Below are 17,522 nucleotides of genomic sequence, written 5' to 3'. Positions count from 1 at the left end.
TCCCCTTGTGCCCTGCCTATGTGTATTTTCTGGTGAACGCTGCCCACATTACGTGTATTTTCTGGTGAAACGCTGGTCGCATTGCTCATCTTCTGGTGAAATGCTGCTGCAAGAAGTGTAATTTATCATGAAACGCTGCCGCATTACGATTATTTTCTAGTGAAACGCTGCCACATTACCATTATTTCCTGGTAAAACGCTGTCGCATTATGATTATTTTCTTGGGGGGTGCCATGGGGCGGGGGGCACCACAGGTTTTCTCGCCTGGAGTGACAAAATGGCTAGAGGCGCCCATGTCTGTGAATACCGGTGCTAATTGATCGGCACAGAGCTTCAAGCATTTCGCAGACACAGAGTCTGGCCCAGCTGCTTTCTTAGTGTTTTGTCTTTTGAAACGTTTGTTTACATCTGATTGACAAGCTTATATGTCCTACTGCACTTACCATACTGTCTCCAGTTTTTACAGCAAGATACTAAATAACCATCTGAAAAGCTCTGATTTTTATGGAGGAGAAAAATAAAAGATTAACAGATAATTGCATGATTTTAAATGTTCACCTTATTTGACAATTAGAAGGACCAACATTATGACTAATGGTAACCAAGCCAAAGCAAAATACACATGTAAATACATAACACAAAGGCAAGCAGTCATGGCAGTTGCCATATTTCAGAAACAAGGCACATTCTTCTGTTCTGACCCATTCATAAGTTATTTTATCTCTTGAGAGATAGTTCTTGTCATAGTTCAGGATTTCCTGTTTCCTATTCACATTACTGTTTCAGTGTTCCTTGTATCCAGCACTGGGTGTTGCCCACTCTGGTTCATGTTGAAGAGGTTTATGGCATTTTTCCCAGTAGGTGAACATTTTGCTAACTGATCTACCAGCATTCTGATTTGTGAAGTAGCTCACTACTAGTTCCTTAATCTGTCTTTCCAAGCTCTAAATCAAGATAAAGCAGAGTATCATATAATAATGAAGACGTTGACAATTTCTATCACAGAAAACTGAAGATCAATATTTTTTCTTAATGCTTTTTTATCTGTCAAGAGGGCTCTTGTAGATAGAAACCTCTTCTGTTTGGTGCTTCAGATGGGGAATTGTAAGAAAGCATGATAGCGACAGAGAAGAGATAAATGGTGTTATATTTTGAAATGTATTTTTATGTCTATTCGATGTGGGTAATTATAGATTGTGTAAATACTGTTTACACAAAATTATATGCAACACAAGGTCATCAAAGTTAATTAAAATAGTTAGATCAGCGCTAGGAAATAAGAGCAGCGCTAAAAGGTGAAAATTATTGTTGGCGGGAAGGGTAAATCAGCCTCTGGAGTGATATGACCTTGGTGGCTGGATAGTGTACTTTTTAAGGGCTCTGCCTCTGACACAAGTGACATGGGTTTGATCCTAGGCTCCTCCTGTTCAGCATGCCAGCACCTATTCAGTAGGAGACCTTGGGAAAGACTCCCTAACACTGCTACTGCCTACAGAGCGACTCTAGATCTAGTGCTTTGAATCCGCAAGGAAAAAAGCACAATATAAGTGTTTTCTGTCTTGTCTTGAAGTGGTTAAAAAGTATTTTTGCTTACTGGGTGCTTATTTAATTAAAGTGAGGAAAACATAAGGTGAGATTAATGCATTTGATTTTTAAAGATAATGTGTTAAAATTTTGTTATTTTTATGGCTTTGCTATATTGTTGGTGTCTTCCTTTATTTGACACCAAATCTACTTAAAGAGAAACTCCGACCAAGAATTGAACTTTATCCCAATCAGTAGCTGATACCCCCTTTTACATTAGAAATCTATTCCTTTTCACAAACAGACCATCAGGGGGCGCTGTATGACTGATATTGTGGTGAAACCCCTCCCACAAGAAACATTGTGGGAAATAGCTGTTTACAGCTGTTTCCAACTGCCAAAAAAGCATGCAGCAGCTACATCACCTGCCAACAGTAAAAATGGCACCATGTAATAAATGTCAGAATGTAAATCAGGGATTTAAAAGATTTTACAATGGGCAAACACTGACTTAATCATTTATACATAATTACTGTAAAAATTAAGCACTTTTTTATTAAATTATTTTCACTGGAGTTCCTCTTTAAGTATTTGCTTTATTGTTTAACAATCAACAATGCAACTCTATTATAAACAGTATTGTGACTGAGAATGGGATGTGGTCCAAATGAGTTTAGTAGTTTTGACTGAACATTTATCAGCTAAATTTAGTCTACAGCATAATTAAAATACAACTCATAACGGAAACTCAGGAAGACCAGCATGACCTCAGGTTCATAATGATCTTTACCAACTTATTTAGTATCATGTTGAGCATCTACTGATTACAGTCAAAACAAAGATTGGGAAATACCCAAGTAACACACAGTGAACTGCCCTTGCCTACAACAAAGCAAGGACAGTTAATTTGCCATGACTAATTGAAAAACGTAAAATACATTAATATGATGTATTAGCATACAACCTGTAGTCTAACAAGCAAACAAATCTTTCAAATGACAGATTACTGTGTGGACTAATATATTCTGCTTTTAAAACACGTTCAACATTTAAATAACAAAGCGTGAAAAGTCTATAGAGTATTTGCAGCTCATGATGAAAGGGAATATTGGCAGTGGTATGTGGAACATAGCAGGAAATCCGATTAGAATTAGGGGCAGAGAGTTTCACAGAAAGAAGAGAAGATTATGTCCATTAAACAATTTAAATATTGTTATTTTCTGCTTACATGTTGATTACATGCATGGATGTTAGTCAGATGACAATGAGCATGGTGTAATATTTGTATTTAAAGGGTACCAGAGATGTCCCATAATTGAAAAAATAAAAAAGAAGTTATACATACCTGGGGCTTCCTCCAGCCCCATATGCGCTGATCGATCCCACGCCGCCATCCAGCGCTGCCCGCAACTACGAGAACAGGCTCCCGTCGCTGATGTCATCGGAGCCAGCTACGCAGGAGAAGTGCACCCTCTACGTATCTCTCCATACACTGCTGCAGAGATACGCAAAGAGCGCACCTCTGCTACGCTTAGACTGGCTCCGACTGATAGAACAGCGTGGAGCCGGTTCTCGTAGCTGCGGGCAGAGGAGGATGGAGGCGTGGGATCGATCAGCGCGTATGGGGCTGGAGGAAGCCCCAGGTATGTATAATATCTATTTTCTCGTCTCTGGTTCCCTTTAACACTGACTACCATTTATGTAATCATGTAAGCAAGAAAGAAGATCTTGTCAGACCGTATGCACCTAATCCAGCCCTAGCACCTGCGCAAAGCTCCTACCTAACAACAAGCTAAACCCCTGCAGGTAGATATCACATACAAGATAAAAAAAGTGTTCCTTGCGCTTTCAACTCCAGGAAGCCTTGACCAATCACATCCAATGAGTCTCTAGTCCACACCAGGCAAACACAGTTTATGCTGCTCCAAGTTAGGGAGTGTGCAAAAAGTATCTAAAAAAGAAGGAGCGCTCTAAGTGCGTTACCCAGGATGAGACTTTTATTGCGCTTAAAGGTGATTACTTACAGAAATGAAGATTAAAAACGCTTATCAGCGGGTGGGCTACCCGCTACACCCCTCAGCGGCAAGGCTGCACGCGCTGTGGCCAGCAGCAGCGTGTCCGATGTACCAGGAAGCTCGTCTTGCGAGGCGGTGGGCGGGGCCTAGAATCGTGGTGCGTGTGACGTCATGACGCGTTTCGGCGCTCTGCGCCTTCATCAGATCTGATGAAGGCGCAGAGCGCCGAAACGCGTCATGACGTCACACGCACCACGATTCTAGGCCCCGCCCACTGTACCCCATTCAAATTTCCTGTCAGCTGCATATTTGGCCCTCCTCAAAAAGGGTTCAGAAGGTCTAGGGTCTCCAAGTTCTTCGTAGATGAGTGGCTCTGAACCTTGGAAGCTTATCTTTGGAAGTACTCGGAGACTTGAGTACTTCTGAAGCCTTCTGAGGAGACCCAAAGGCTTTTTTTTTTTTACATTAAAATTGGTCAACAGGAAGCCTGGCGGTAGAACAAGAAGATTTCTGATTTCGATTTTTAGATTTTTAAAGAATCCTGTTTTTTGGTAATTTTTGCATTCTCTGATTGGCCAAATAGTTCTGAATTGACTCTGCATTCTCTAAATGGTCCAATGCTTCCAAGTTATGTGATTGGGCTAAAATTACCGAGTTGGTGTAATTCAGTATTTCCAGGGAAATCCGATTTCTGTATTCTGATTGGAAATGCCGATTTCTGATCAGAAATGCAGATTTCCAATTGGGAATGCAGAAATTTCAATTCTGCAAAATCCGCACATTTTGAGGATCAAATTATCTTCTTTTTATTGCTATCTGACAGCTCTTAAATTATTAGCAGGGCTTCTGACCAAGCTGGAGGTACTTATCACAGAATTAGAAACTCCTTTATATAGAACTGCTTTGTAATAACTACAGTAATGTTTCTCAAAAAGAGTAATGTTTCTCAACAGCAGTGAACTACAAAGACGCTCTTCAGGCAGCATTTTGACTAGCAAAATCTACTGTATCAACGTCTACCATATAGTTATGAAAAGAAAGACTTAAAAGCCTTCATATTAATCCTTACCCTGCAGATTTTCTTGTTAACTTGGTAATTATGTGTAATTGCACATACTGCAATGTTACAAACAATAATAAGAAAACAAATGCTCCAAACATGAATCTCCAATGACAAAGGCTGATTCACACAGACATTTTGCTGCATTAAATGTGGCATTTTAAAAGTAACGTTTTTAGGGATCTACTGCCATCCTATGCAAGTGAATTAAAGCTTTTGCAGGCTTTAATGAAACCCTGGCAACTCGCCTTGTCTCAAACACAACATGCAACTTCTAGAAGGCATTTGCGGTTGCTGGTGTGTTTTAAAGCAAGAAAAAGCCAGTGAAAGCCAGTGAAAGCCAATGAAAGCGACCAAAAGCCCAACCTTATCCCTATACTTCTTGCAAAAGCCACCAAAAGCCCAGAAAATGCAATGCTCCCCTGAAAGCCATTAAAAACCTTCAAAAGCCATTAAAAGCTTAGCTGTTAAATTCTAGGATTCTTGAAAAAACATCCACAGCGTTTGAACGAGATGCTGTGCAGAAGCTCAGCCGAAGCCCGTGTGAACCAGAGAGGAAATTAAATCTAGCCATTAGAAGCCTCTAGCTGCAGCTCAATTAAATTATCAAAAACTGTTGCCTTTCTTTACATGGGTCAGTGGAAATTTGCATGATGGGAAAAAAAATGCTGTCCATCACTAGTTAAAAGAACATCATTGGAAAAAAAACCTGCAGGTTTATCCTGACTTCTGAAGTCTGTCCTGAAGGATTAAATACATTTAAGTAATATTTTCTATTTTAATACTGTCCCACCCCAATGTGGGTCTTATGAATATTACAATTCTATTATTTCTGGAGCCATTAGTACACTGGAGAACTTCTTAGGCCATTAGTATTAACCTTTTGAATACTGGGCAATATTGAATAGGTTTCTTGTTAATAACTTCTAAAAGGACAAAATAAATAAAGAAAAATACTGTAAATACTCGTGTATAAGCCGAGTTTTTGGCCCAAAAAAGTGTCCCAAAAGTGGGGGTCTCGGCCTATACACGAATCATGCTTTAGGGCTGGTTCAGATGGACGTTTGGAGGCATCGCATTTGTTGGCGTCACGGTGGCGGGCTTTTAACAGCGTTCGTGTTGCGTTTGGATGCGGTCGCGTTTTTTCTTCCCCTAGAGGGACATTAGCCGTCGCGGTCAACCACCCCTGGAAGCTACATGTAGCTTCCAGGGGCTCCTTGAACGCCAGGGAAAAATTGGGACCCAAACGCCGCGTTCGTGTAAACGCGCTTGAAAGCTTGGTACAAACGCTCCCATTCACTTGAATGGGAGCGTTTAACACCAAGCCCCGAACGCTGGCTGTAGACGCTCCGCAAGCGTCCGTCTGAACCATCCCTTAATCAGTGGTTCCACTGAAGGTCCTCAGCATGTGCCTCCCCCACTGGAGTGGTAAACAAGGCTGTATTTGTCCCCGACATAAGCTGGTTATTGCTTAATGTGCAGCGGCATGTGAAAGCGGTACTCGCGGCTGTTTTCCCACACTGTTCCCTGCCTAAGTAGTATACACAGATACCATACATTGTCCCTCTCCGTCCTCACCCCCCCCCCCCCCCCCCCGAGTGTCCCCGGCATAAGCTTACATACAGTAATTGGCCAGCAATACTCGCGGCTGTTACCCGCAGCTGTGTTCAGCAGTCAACGCGGATGCATAGTTCTGGTACTGTTTTCCCGCAATGTCCCCCTCCAAAGTAGTATGCAATGTTGCTATATGTCCATCTCCAGAGTCGTGCACAGCGGCGCAATCACTCACTCGTTCTCGCCACCAGGATACATCTTCTCTATCCTTCTCATTTCTATGTCGCCCTCTAGAGGCGCCTCACATTGCGAGTGCCACTGAAGGACATCAAAGAGAAGAGATGACAGAGAAGCTGAAGATGTATCCTGGCGGCGAGAACCGGTGAGTAATTGCGCCACTGTGCATGACTCTGGAAATGCCGGGGACATTCGGGGACATATAGTAACGTTGCATACTACTTTGGAGGGGGACAGTGGGGGAACACAGCCGCATAGTATCAGAACTATGCATCTGCGAGAACTGCTGGACACACAGCTGCGGGTAATAGCTGCCTGCAAGTATTGCTGGCAAATTACTGTATTTAAGTTCATGCTGGGGACACTTGGGGCTGTGGGGACAGAGACTGACAGCATACAGTGACTATGCCTACTGCTTTGGCCAGGGACAGAAGGGGAAGATGGCTGCAGGTACTGCTGTGGTAAATTGGAAGGTGGTCACAAGCTGCTGCACATAAAGCACCAGCACATGATGGGGATATTGGGGGGGATGAGTTCTGTAACTATGTATACTGCTTTTTCTATGGGCCCTAATCATTGCACAGAGAGCAATTGTAACATGTGAAATCCCGAAGAAGCCAATGGTCAAACCATACCTTTTCAGCTGAAGATGCTGGGGTCAGAGTCTTGGGTTAGTGATCAGAGAGCCCTAGGAGGTCCTCAGTAAGTGCCTCATTCTATTCTCGGCTTATACTTGGGTCAATGTTATTTTCCTGTTTTGGGTGGTAAAAGATGGGGGGTCGGCTTATACTCGGGTAGGCTTATACTCGAGTATATACAGTATGTAAATCATTAATATGTTTCTCTTTCAATGTTCATTTCATAGAGCCTTTAGATTGTAAGCTTGTAAGGGACGGGCTCTCTCATCTTTTTGTGTCTTGGAATGTGTAACTCATTTTATTCATCATGCTACATTTTTGCACTGTAATTACTATGTCTACCAAATCTGTATTTTGTACCAGTGTCTATATTTGGTTAGAGATGGCCCGCACCTCCGATTTTTGGTCCGCGAACGCGAACTTCCGTTAAAGTTCAGTTTGCGCAAACTTTCACGAACCGCAATAGATTTCAATGGGGAGGCGAACTGTGAAAACTAGAAACACTTATGCTGGCCAGAAAAGTTATGGAAAAGATGTTTCAAGGGGTCTAACATCTGAGTTTTTGCATGGATGAGTGGGATAGATGCCAAAAGTCCCGGGGCAAAACCTGGATTTGACGCAGCGTTTTAAGGGCAGAAATCACATTGAATACTAAATTGCAGGCTTAATGTGCTTTAAAACATCTTGCATGTGTATACATCAATTGGGGAGTGTAATTAGAGTACTGTTTCCCAGTGATACACCAAACTAACTGTGTAACGCACCGCAAACAGCTTTTTGTGTTGTGATGGCCGTGCTGGACTGGTGCACACCATGGCGAGATTGCTCTTCCTCAGTGATATCAGGTAATGTCTGACTGCCTCAACAACTTTCAATGGTTCTTTCTCTACCATTGTTAAAGCTTAACTTACATATATTTTTTTTAAATTAAAATTTTCTGCTGGCTGTTCAGTACCTGTAACGAGAATCTGTTATGGAGGGCAAGTCTGCCATTGTGACCACGGGTAATGGCCGGCGAATTAGGGTTCGATTCCGGTCCGGAGTGGGAGCCTGACAACCGGCTACCACCACCACCACCACACATCCAAGTAAGGACCCATTTGCTGTATAAGTAATGTACCTTTCCCTGACCGGGCTTTGCAGACCAGGCAACTGTGGTCAGATGGACCTTTGACTCAGCGCAAGACGAACCAAATTGAAAGCATTTGCTAAGAATGTCTTATGAAGGGCAAGTCTGCCATTCATTCAACTGTGTAAACTTTTGATGGTACTTTCTCAGTACCATGGTGACCACAGGTAATAGCTGGGGAATCCTGGTTCGATTGCGGTCCAGAGTGGGAGCGTAAGAAATGTCTACCACCACCACACATCCAAGGAAGGCAGCAGGCATGGCATGCACGTCCCGAGGTAGTGACCAAAAATAACAATACAGGAGGACCTTCGAGGCCCTGCTGTATATGAGATGAATCAACTTTAAATCCTTTAATGAGAATCTGTTATGGAGGGCAAATCTGCCATCCATTCAAGTAAAAGGTATGCACTGACTTGACTAATACAATGTGCAGTCACACAGGTGCACAGAGTGGTATATCACGCTGTGTGCGCTCACGTAGGTAGGTGGGTGCACTGAACACAACAGGTAGGTATATGCAGTGATGGGTATTACAACGTGCACCTGTCACACACAGACAGGTACCGGACAGGCACAGTGACACTGCGTGCGCTCACATAGGTAGGTGGGTGCACTGAAGTGAACAACAGGTAGGTATATGCAGTGATGGGTATTACAATGTGCACCTGTCACACACAGACAGGTACCAGACAGGCACAGTGACACTGCGTGCGCTCATGTAGGTAGGTGGGTGCACTGTGAACAACAGGTAGGTATATGCAGTGATGGGTATTATAATGTGCACCTGTCACACAGAGACAGGTACCGGACAGGCACAGTGACACTGCGTGCGCTCACGTAGGTAGGTGGGTGCACTGTGAACAACAGGTAGGTATATGCAGTGATGGGTATTATAAGGTGCGTCTGTCACACACAGACAGGTACCGGACAGGCACAGTGACACTGCGTGCGCTCATGTAGGTAGGTGGGTACACTGAAGTGAACAACAGGTAGGTATATGCAGTGATGGGTATTACAATGTGCACCTGTCACACACAGACAGGTACCGGACAGGCACAGTGACACTGCGTGCGCTCATGTAGGTAGGTGAGTGCACTGTGAACAACAGGTAGGTATATGCAGTGATGAGTATTATAATGTGCACCTGGCACAGTAGTAATTATACCACCAAGACTGACTGACAGGGATGTATATAATGCAAGTGGGCCACAAAAAAAAAAAATAGATCACAAGAACAAGATTAGCTCTCAAAAGAACTGTTGAGGGGTGCTTTTTTAGCAATAAGAATCAGCAAACAGCAAGCTAAGAAGCCTACAAGAGCCTAACTAAGCTTTCCCTATAGGTTTCTGCACAGCAGCTCTCCCTTCTCTAATTATTGAAGGCACACGAGTAAGTCCAATGCCTGACGCTGCCTGCCTTTTATAAGGTGGGGGTGAGGCTCCAGGAGGGAGTGTAGCCTGATTGGCTAAAATGTGCCTGCTGACTGTGGTGTAGAGGGTCAAAGTTAATCCTAATGATGCACTATGGGGTCGAATCAAACTTCCGGAAAAGTTTGCGGTTCTCCGCGAATGCGAACCGCCGAATTTCGCCGGGAACCGTTCGCCGGCGAACCGTTTGGGCCATCTCTATATTTGGTGTGAGCCCCTCTGAGGGACAGTTAAACACAAGACAACATATATACTCTGTACAGCGCTGCGGAAGATGTTAGCGCTATATAAATACTAAATAATAATAATAATGATTTGGGGCACAGCATTATCTGAATTATTATGTACCCCATGTTTTTTTTTACTTTGGTCAGCACTACGGAATATGTTGGCGCTTTATAGATCAATAAAAATAATAATGGATTTCAGCTTTGACCAATTTGTGTTCAGTACTCCCACTTTAAAAGTAAGTCTATAATAGTTTTCAAAAAAGTTGTATTATTTTAGCAAGCAAAATTGTTTCCTAAACTACCTTTTAATGGTTCCCTCAAGCAGCATAAAACGGCTGAACATGGAACAACAATAGGAACTTGGTCTCATAGCTAATATTAATGGTTGCTTTGTAGACTGTTTCTCATAGCTGTACCTTGGGCTAATTGTTTATTTGCAAAGGGAAATATTTTTTAGTAAAAATAAAATAAAATCTCCAGGGTGTAAACTTACAAGGCCAAAACAAAAATTAAAGTAAAATGACCAAGAGTCATTATAGTTTCCTTTTTCAAATATACTCACAAGGTAGTAGCGGGAGAATTACTGTCTATAGATTAAGGCTGTATTTACCCTATAAATGTTGTGCAGCACCCATGTGTCACAACCAATAAAGATAATAACAGCAACTCTGACCACAGTAACATCTCAAATGTTCTCGGGTTTATTTAGAAGCAAGATTTACAGCATAAAATGTGAGTGAAATAAAGAGGTAATAGGGTAGCAGGAAAAAAGGGCGCCGGCTGAAGATGGACAAATAGGGTGCCACCATAGACTCTAATGCAATTATCGTTGATACGGCAAAAAAAAAGCAGAAAAAGAGCACCGCAATAAATATTGTTAACAACATTACATTATTACAGTTTTTGAAGTATGTTATCGTTTTAGAAGCTTGCAACGTTAGTTTTTGTCATATTATTTTGTTTGTATGTACAGATTTTACGTTATCAAAGATATTATCGTTTCTATGTGCCTATGTGCCTAACCCTAACCACTCCAGGGGGAGTGGTTAGGGTTAGGCACCACCCAGGCAGTGGTTAGTTTTAGGCAACACGGCAGTTGGGGGTGGTGGTTAGGGTTAGGCACCACCGGGGGATTAGGGTTAGGCTCTGACACTGACCCTGCAGAGGCATGCATGCAGCAGAGCTTGATAAAGGAGCGCTGCTCTGAAACATCGCATTTATGCTGTATGCTATATAAAGAATAAAAGAGCTTTACTGAATTGATGGTCCCGGTCTTCATCTTCCATTTAGTGAAATAAAGAGGTGAAATGAAAGAGAAAGTATATGTACATGTGTACAAAGGAGCAAGAGCTAAACATGGTAAATGCTGCTTAAAGGGAAGGTCCAAGCAAAAAAAAAAAATGAGTTTCACTTACCTGGGGCTTCTACCAGCCCCATGTAGCCATCCTGTGCCCTCGCAGTCACTCACTGCTGCTCCAGTCCTCCGCTGGCAGCTTTCTGACCTCGGAGGTCAGGGCCACATTGCATACATTTTTACGCATTCCAGCTAGTGCAGGAACAAAAATTTACGAGTTGCACCACTAACGCGTAAAAATGTATGTGTTAATGTTCCTGCACTGGCGGTAATGTGTAAAAATGTACGCAATTCAGCCCTGACCTCCGAGGTCAGCAAGCTGCCAGCGGGGGACTGGAGCAGCAGTGAGTGACTACGAGGGCACAGGATGGCTGCATGGGGCTGGTAGAAGCCCCAGGTAAGTGAAACTCATTTTTTTTTTTTTGCTTGGACCTTCCCTTTAAGCATTTTATGTGTTCAGTTTTTAAAGATAACATATCCTGTAAACGTTTAAATGTTTAATGCATTTTTGCTATTTGATTCTGGCCATCATTAAGGTGGCATAAGCAGTGCCGGGCTGCCCATGCTGCATCAGGCGGCAGTGTGGCTGGAGCAGCATCCTGCCCCTCCCCCTTCCTTCCCCATGGTTGCCGCTCGTTACCTTTTGAATGAGTTGGAGGTCGCCTCCTCTAGGTGTGTCCCTGGTCCTCCCCAGCTAATAGACCTCAGTCAGCGGTGACCCACTGTGCTGCTGTTAAAAGAAAGAGGAGAGTGGTTTCCCTGGTAACAGCAAAATACAGGAAGTACTTACTTCCTTTATATGTACCGCTATGCTATGGGAGCTGCTCTCCTGCTTCCTCTTCAAAGTAGCACTGCGGGTCATGCTGACCTGAGGTCTATTAGCCGGGAGGACCAGGGACTCTTATAAAGGAGGTGGCCGCTGACTCACACAGAAGGTAAGGAGTGGCTGGTGCAAGGAAGGGAGGGGGGAGAAGGTAGGCTACCTATTGGGGACAACTGGAATTTGAGCGGCAGCAGGGTGAGCCATCATTCAGCTCCCCCTGCACCAAAGTGACTGAGCGGTGATAATCCATGTACGCAATGCTGCCTTCTCATGGATGAGTTGTAGGCATCTCCAAATAGCCAGAGGTACATCATGAAAAAAGTGCTCCCTATAATGGCCTTGAGATGTGAATGGTGCAACTGGGCTGGAGGAGAAGGAGGGAAAGTAATGTCACTTCTCCCCGAACCACCTGTGAGCTCTGCTGAAAAAGTGCCAGGCCAATTTTTTAAATGGGTGGTTGAGGGTATGGCTAAGCAGAATTTTAAAGGGATCTATACCGTTTTTTGAATGGTCAGATTGTCTGAATCATTCCTTAAACCAAGAACTAGAAAATTCTTCTTTTTGTATGTTTATGAAAAGTTGTTCAGCATTTTTCAGCATGTTAACTAATTACCGTATATTCCGGCATAGAAGATGACCTCACAACTTTTCAAGTTAATATATAGAGTTTGGGATATACTCGCAGTATAAGACTACCCCTCTTCCAACGCACACCAAATAAAAAAATCATAAATTGGTGCTATGTATGAACAGATATTGGTGCTGTACTGTATGTGGTACCCAGTATATAGCCATATATAGGCAATTGACTGGTTGGATTGGTCAACTCTCCCTCTCCCTAAGTGGATTGGTCAGCTCTCCTTGTCGACCTGTTTATCAGAGCGGTATGGAAGAATAGATTGTGCTGTGCCCATAAAACACCCTTCTGGCCCAACCTTCTAACCTATTTTCCTCCTTCTCTGCCTCTCAGATCTGGTGCATGTGTGCCTGTGCCGATTCCCTACAGTCCTCAGCAGCGAGATCTGAGAGGCAGTAACAGGATACGGCATATCACCCGACGTCAATGACACCCGGCGTATAAGACATCCCCTGACTTTTCAGAAGATTTTCAAGGGTTAAAAAGTAGTCTTATATGCCAGAATACACTGTATATTGCTATTAAAGAGTACCAAGGTTGTAAAATATAAAACATGTAATGTATCTCAACCATAAATAATTATACATGTCAAACTCTGTGGCCACCACCACCTGCATTGCCATGGTCTTCCCCCAGCTTGGCAGCTGCTGCCTAGTAGGTGACTGCTGAGCTGGAGGTGGTCTACAGTCAGCAACACAGATGTGGGTAGCACTTGCCACAGGGGAAGTTGAGGGGTCACTGTAAGGCTTAATTAACCCCAAATCTGCTGAACATTTCTTTGCCAGACACTAAAATCTAATGTAAAGCTCTTTATCTTTTTGTCTTACATTTCAGTTAATTGAACTGCAATGCTTACTAACCTTCATGCCGATTTGCAAGTAGTGGCATCATGTTCACTTAACATACAAGTTTCATCTATAATAATGTTCTTCTTCTTTCACAGACATAATAATAATAACAGTTTTTTTATGTCAGACTGCCTCATCTTTGAAATTGGTAAATATTCAAAATTATATCAGAGTCTTCCCTGGATTTTTGGATATTTTTCACAGTTAAACAGTAATGGTACAAGCATATTTTTCTCACAAACAGTTAAGTTGCATTTTAATAAGCTATGTATTTCCCATCCCTTCTTAAAATAATATTTTCATATATAACTCATGGGATAAGGGTTCTAAATGATGTACCACTGCCTTAGATAACTTATCACGCACACGAGACTTTCTGTTTTACAGCTTTTGGCGTTTAGTACATATAACAGCTTACTCCTGTATGACATGGTGTCAGAGTTACATGCGGCTTTGAATGTTTATGTGTTAGACAACAGTACATTACATAGGATAACAACATTTATAAAAAGTTGACCTATCTGTCTTGTCTAGATTAAGCTATCATTTTAGATCTAACAGTGAAAATCTATTTTGGGAATGTGTTTTATTTGAAATATAACACTTTAGGATACTGAGTGTAATATGTTTTTCCAATCTTTTTAATATAGATATGGATTGCCATAAAAAACATAATGGGGAATAGATATTTTACCAGGTTCCTCCAGCTGTCCTAGTGGCTGGATAGTGTTCTTGGGCAAGACTCTCCAATGCTGTTATTGCCTACTCAGTGCGCTATAGTGGCTGCCTTGCAAGTGCTTTGAGTCTGACAGGAGAAAAGTGCTATACTATTATTATCATTATTATTATTATTATTATCACTTTCTGTCACTCAGATCACCAGGGCTCACATTACAGATGAAGAGGATAAGGGGTGTAGGGATTTTTTCCACAACAGAGCACAAACAGCAATAACAAACTGAAAAATGACACTCTGATTTTTGAAATGTTCTAATTCCCTAATTTTTGTCTAACATTGTTGCCTGATGCAGGTGCGATGAAAGTTCTCTGTCACACCTCCTCCCTACCCTTTTCCCTCTTATTACTCTTGTTTAAGAGTCTAATATAAGCAGAGGCACTATACAGTGAAGCTGGTAAATAAAAAGGCCTGTTAATTTGGGTGTCACTTTAGGCCATTAGCGGCTGCAGCGGTGCCTGGTGTGTAATTAGGTGCCGCTATGTAATTAGCAGTTATAAGGCACATGCAGGGGCACCAGACAGGGAGGGTTTGGGTCAAACACAGTACTACCGCTGCAGTAATCGGTACTCAGCTATAATATAGCCAAGCTGGTGAGAGATCCATTCAAGAGTAATTTCAGCAGATATTGTGACTCTGGATGCTTGTGTACCCTGAGAGAGGAAGAAGGAGAGGAGAGCTATGGCTGCAGCTGAGAGAGCCGGAGCACTGGGCTGCAGCTGCTTATGTCCCTGGATGATTAAAGCTTCTGTGCTGCAGCCCTGGGAGAGGAGGAAGGAGAGGAGAGCTATGGTCACAGCTAGCAGTAGTAAGAGAGGGCACAGTCTGAGGCAGGGGGAAAGGTAATATAGTAGTAGTATAGTAGTAATACCAGTATAATTTCCAATGTTCTGTTATCGGGAAGGGCAGTAGAATATTATTATTATTATTTAGTATTTATATAGCGCCGACATATTACGCAGCGCTGTACAGTGTATATATATATCTTGTCACTAACTGTCCCGCAAAGGAGCTCACAATCTAATCCCTACCATTGGCATATGTCTATATTAAGTAGTGTAAGTACTGTAGTAGTCTAGGGCCAATTTTTTAGGGGGAGCCAATTAACTTATCCGTATGTTTTTGGAATGTAGGAGGAAACCGGAGTGCCCGGAGGAAACCCACGCAGACACGGAGATAACATACAAACTCTTTACAGATAGTGCCCTGGCTGGGATTCGAACCAGGGACCCAGTGCTGCAAGGCGAGAGAGCTAACCACTACGCCACCATGCTGCCCAACATTACCAGTATTCTACTATCAGCATTACACCATGCTCTTTTTAACAAGTGCCTTTATTCATCAAAGGCTGTTTGATTAAAAAAAAATCAAGTCTGTAAAATACAGCACTCTGTATTTTAGAGTTTAATGTGCTAATACCTCAATATTTTCACAGGTGCGGTAGAAGTTTGGTAATTTACCAAAGCCCATTGTCGGTAACAGCAGAAGAGTGTGTGCAGAGACAGCATTACAATAGTAAGAGGCATCCCGCCATCCCATTTAGATGTTCATGTTTTCTTATACTGTTTGTTATACTGCCTTTGCTCACTTTAAATCTGTCCATTAGTTTTTCTTAAAGGGACTCCGAGCAGTGCAGAAGCTATGGAAAGATGCATACCATTTTGAAGCTCTCTTCTCCTCTTTCCAACGATATATATACCGCCGCCCTACACCTTTTAGTTTTCGCTATTTTCACGATCAAAATTGCGGCCGCCGCAATTTAGATCGCAAAAATATCGAAAACTAAAAGGCGTAGGGCGGCGGTTTATGTGTCGTTGGAAAGAGGAGAAAGAGAGCTTCAAAATGGTATGCATCTTTCCATAGTTGCTTGTATTACACAGGACGACTTTTTCTCAAAGTCGGCAGCTCCATTCAGCTGCTGACTTTGGAGAAAAGTTGTCCTGTGTAATACAAGCAACTATGGAAAGATGCATACCATTTTTGAAGCTCTCTTTCTCCTCTTTCCAACGACACATAAAACGCCGCCCTACGCCTTTTAGTTTTCGATATTTTTGCGTTCGAAATTGCGGTGGCCGCGAATTCAATCACAAAAATAGCGAAAACTAAAAGGCGTAGGGCGGCGGTTTATATATCGTTGGAAAGAGGAGATAGAGAGCTTCAAAACGGTATGCATCTTTCCATAGCTTCTGCACTGCTTGGAGTCCCTTTAACATTTTATTTAATTACCACAGCTTAGAAGAACTTCCAGTAGACTTTACATATGCCCTGCTTAGGTGATTTCCCCACTAGCTCCTCCGCATCTTCAAACAGGAACCTAAGAGGTTAAACTGCCAAAGGGAGACAGGGAAAGCCTCTTTTGTTCCATGATCTTTCTGCTAGCTGCCTGGGGTAGAAAAGCTAGACCCGCTAAAGAAGCCTGTGGGTCCTATCAAAATCCATCATCCGGACTTGCAGGAGACAGGGGCTGTTTCTTTTGGCTTCTGCTCCTGTCAGTAATAGGTAATCATCTCTGCTTCTGTGAGTTCTGTGAGTCCCGCACTGATTCCAACAGAGGAGAACTGCCAGTACTGAAATGTGTTTTTACGGCATGCTGTAACCTTGATGAATTGACATTTACTGACGTGTTGAGGTATTTACTGCACAAGTCAGTAATTTACCCCAATGCTTGGTAATTTCAGCTTTTTATGCAGTAACAGCTTTGATGAATTGACATTTTCCTAAGTGCGTGGTAAAATTAGCTGTTTTTAACATTACCGAATGTGGTAATGCTTGATGAATTGATGCCACTGTGCCTTACATATAACAACTAATTTTGAGTGCCAGGTGAGGGCCAGGCCTCCAGTCAGTGTGCCATTTAGGGTAGGAAACTATATTGCTTGGCATTTGTTGGGAATTGTTATTTCCTTAGCCAGGTTAGTGTAATCCCCCTCTTCATGTTCTTTTAAACTTACAATGCACTAGTAACAATGACCCCTGCAACCTTTGGAGGGTAGATGACACTCAGGACCAGATTTCCCCCAAGGCAGCTGATGCAGCTGCATATCCCCTTGGGGACAGTTAAAGAAAACCTGAACTGAAAATTAAAAGTCAAAATAAACATATACAAGTCATACTTATCTCCCATGTAGTCTACTCCTCAATATCTTTCTCCTCTCCTCTTTCCTGTTTGTCCACTGTGATCAATGGAATTCTCCGTCCTCCATTTTGAAAATGGCCATTACTCTGTAACAGCTTTCTGGTCACCACTGTTAAACTGTAACATCGGCCACTTGAGCCATAGGGAAACATGGACACATCAGTTCTTCTC

The sequence above is a fragment of the Hyperolius riggenbachi genome, chromosome 8 (assembly GCF_040937935.1).
Source record: "Hyperolius riggenbachi isolate aHypRig1 chromosome 8, aHypRig1.pri, whole genome shotgun sequence".
Taxonomy (NCBI): domain Eukaryota; kingdom Metazoa; phylum Chordata; class Amphibia; order Anura; family Hyperoliidae; genus Hyperolius; species Hyperolius riggenbachi.
The sequence above is the reverse complement of the archived record's forward strand: the minus strand, read 5'-3'. Positions refer to the sequence as shown.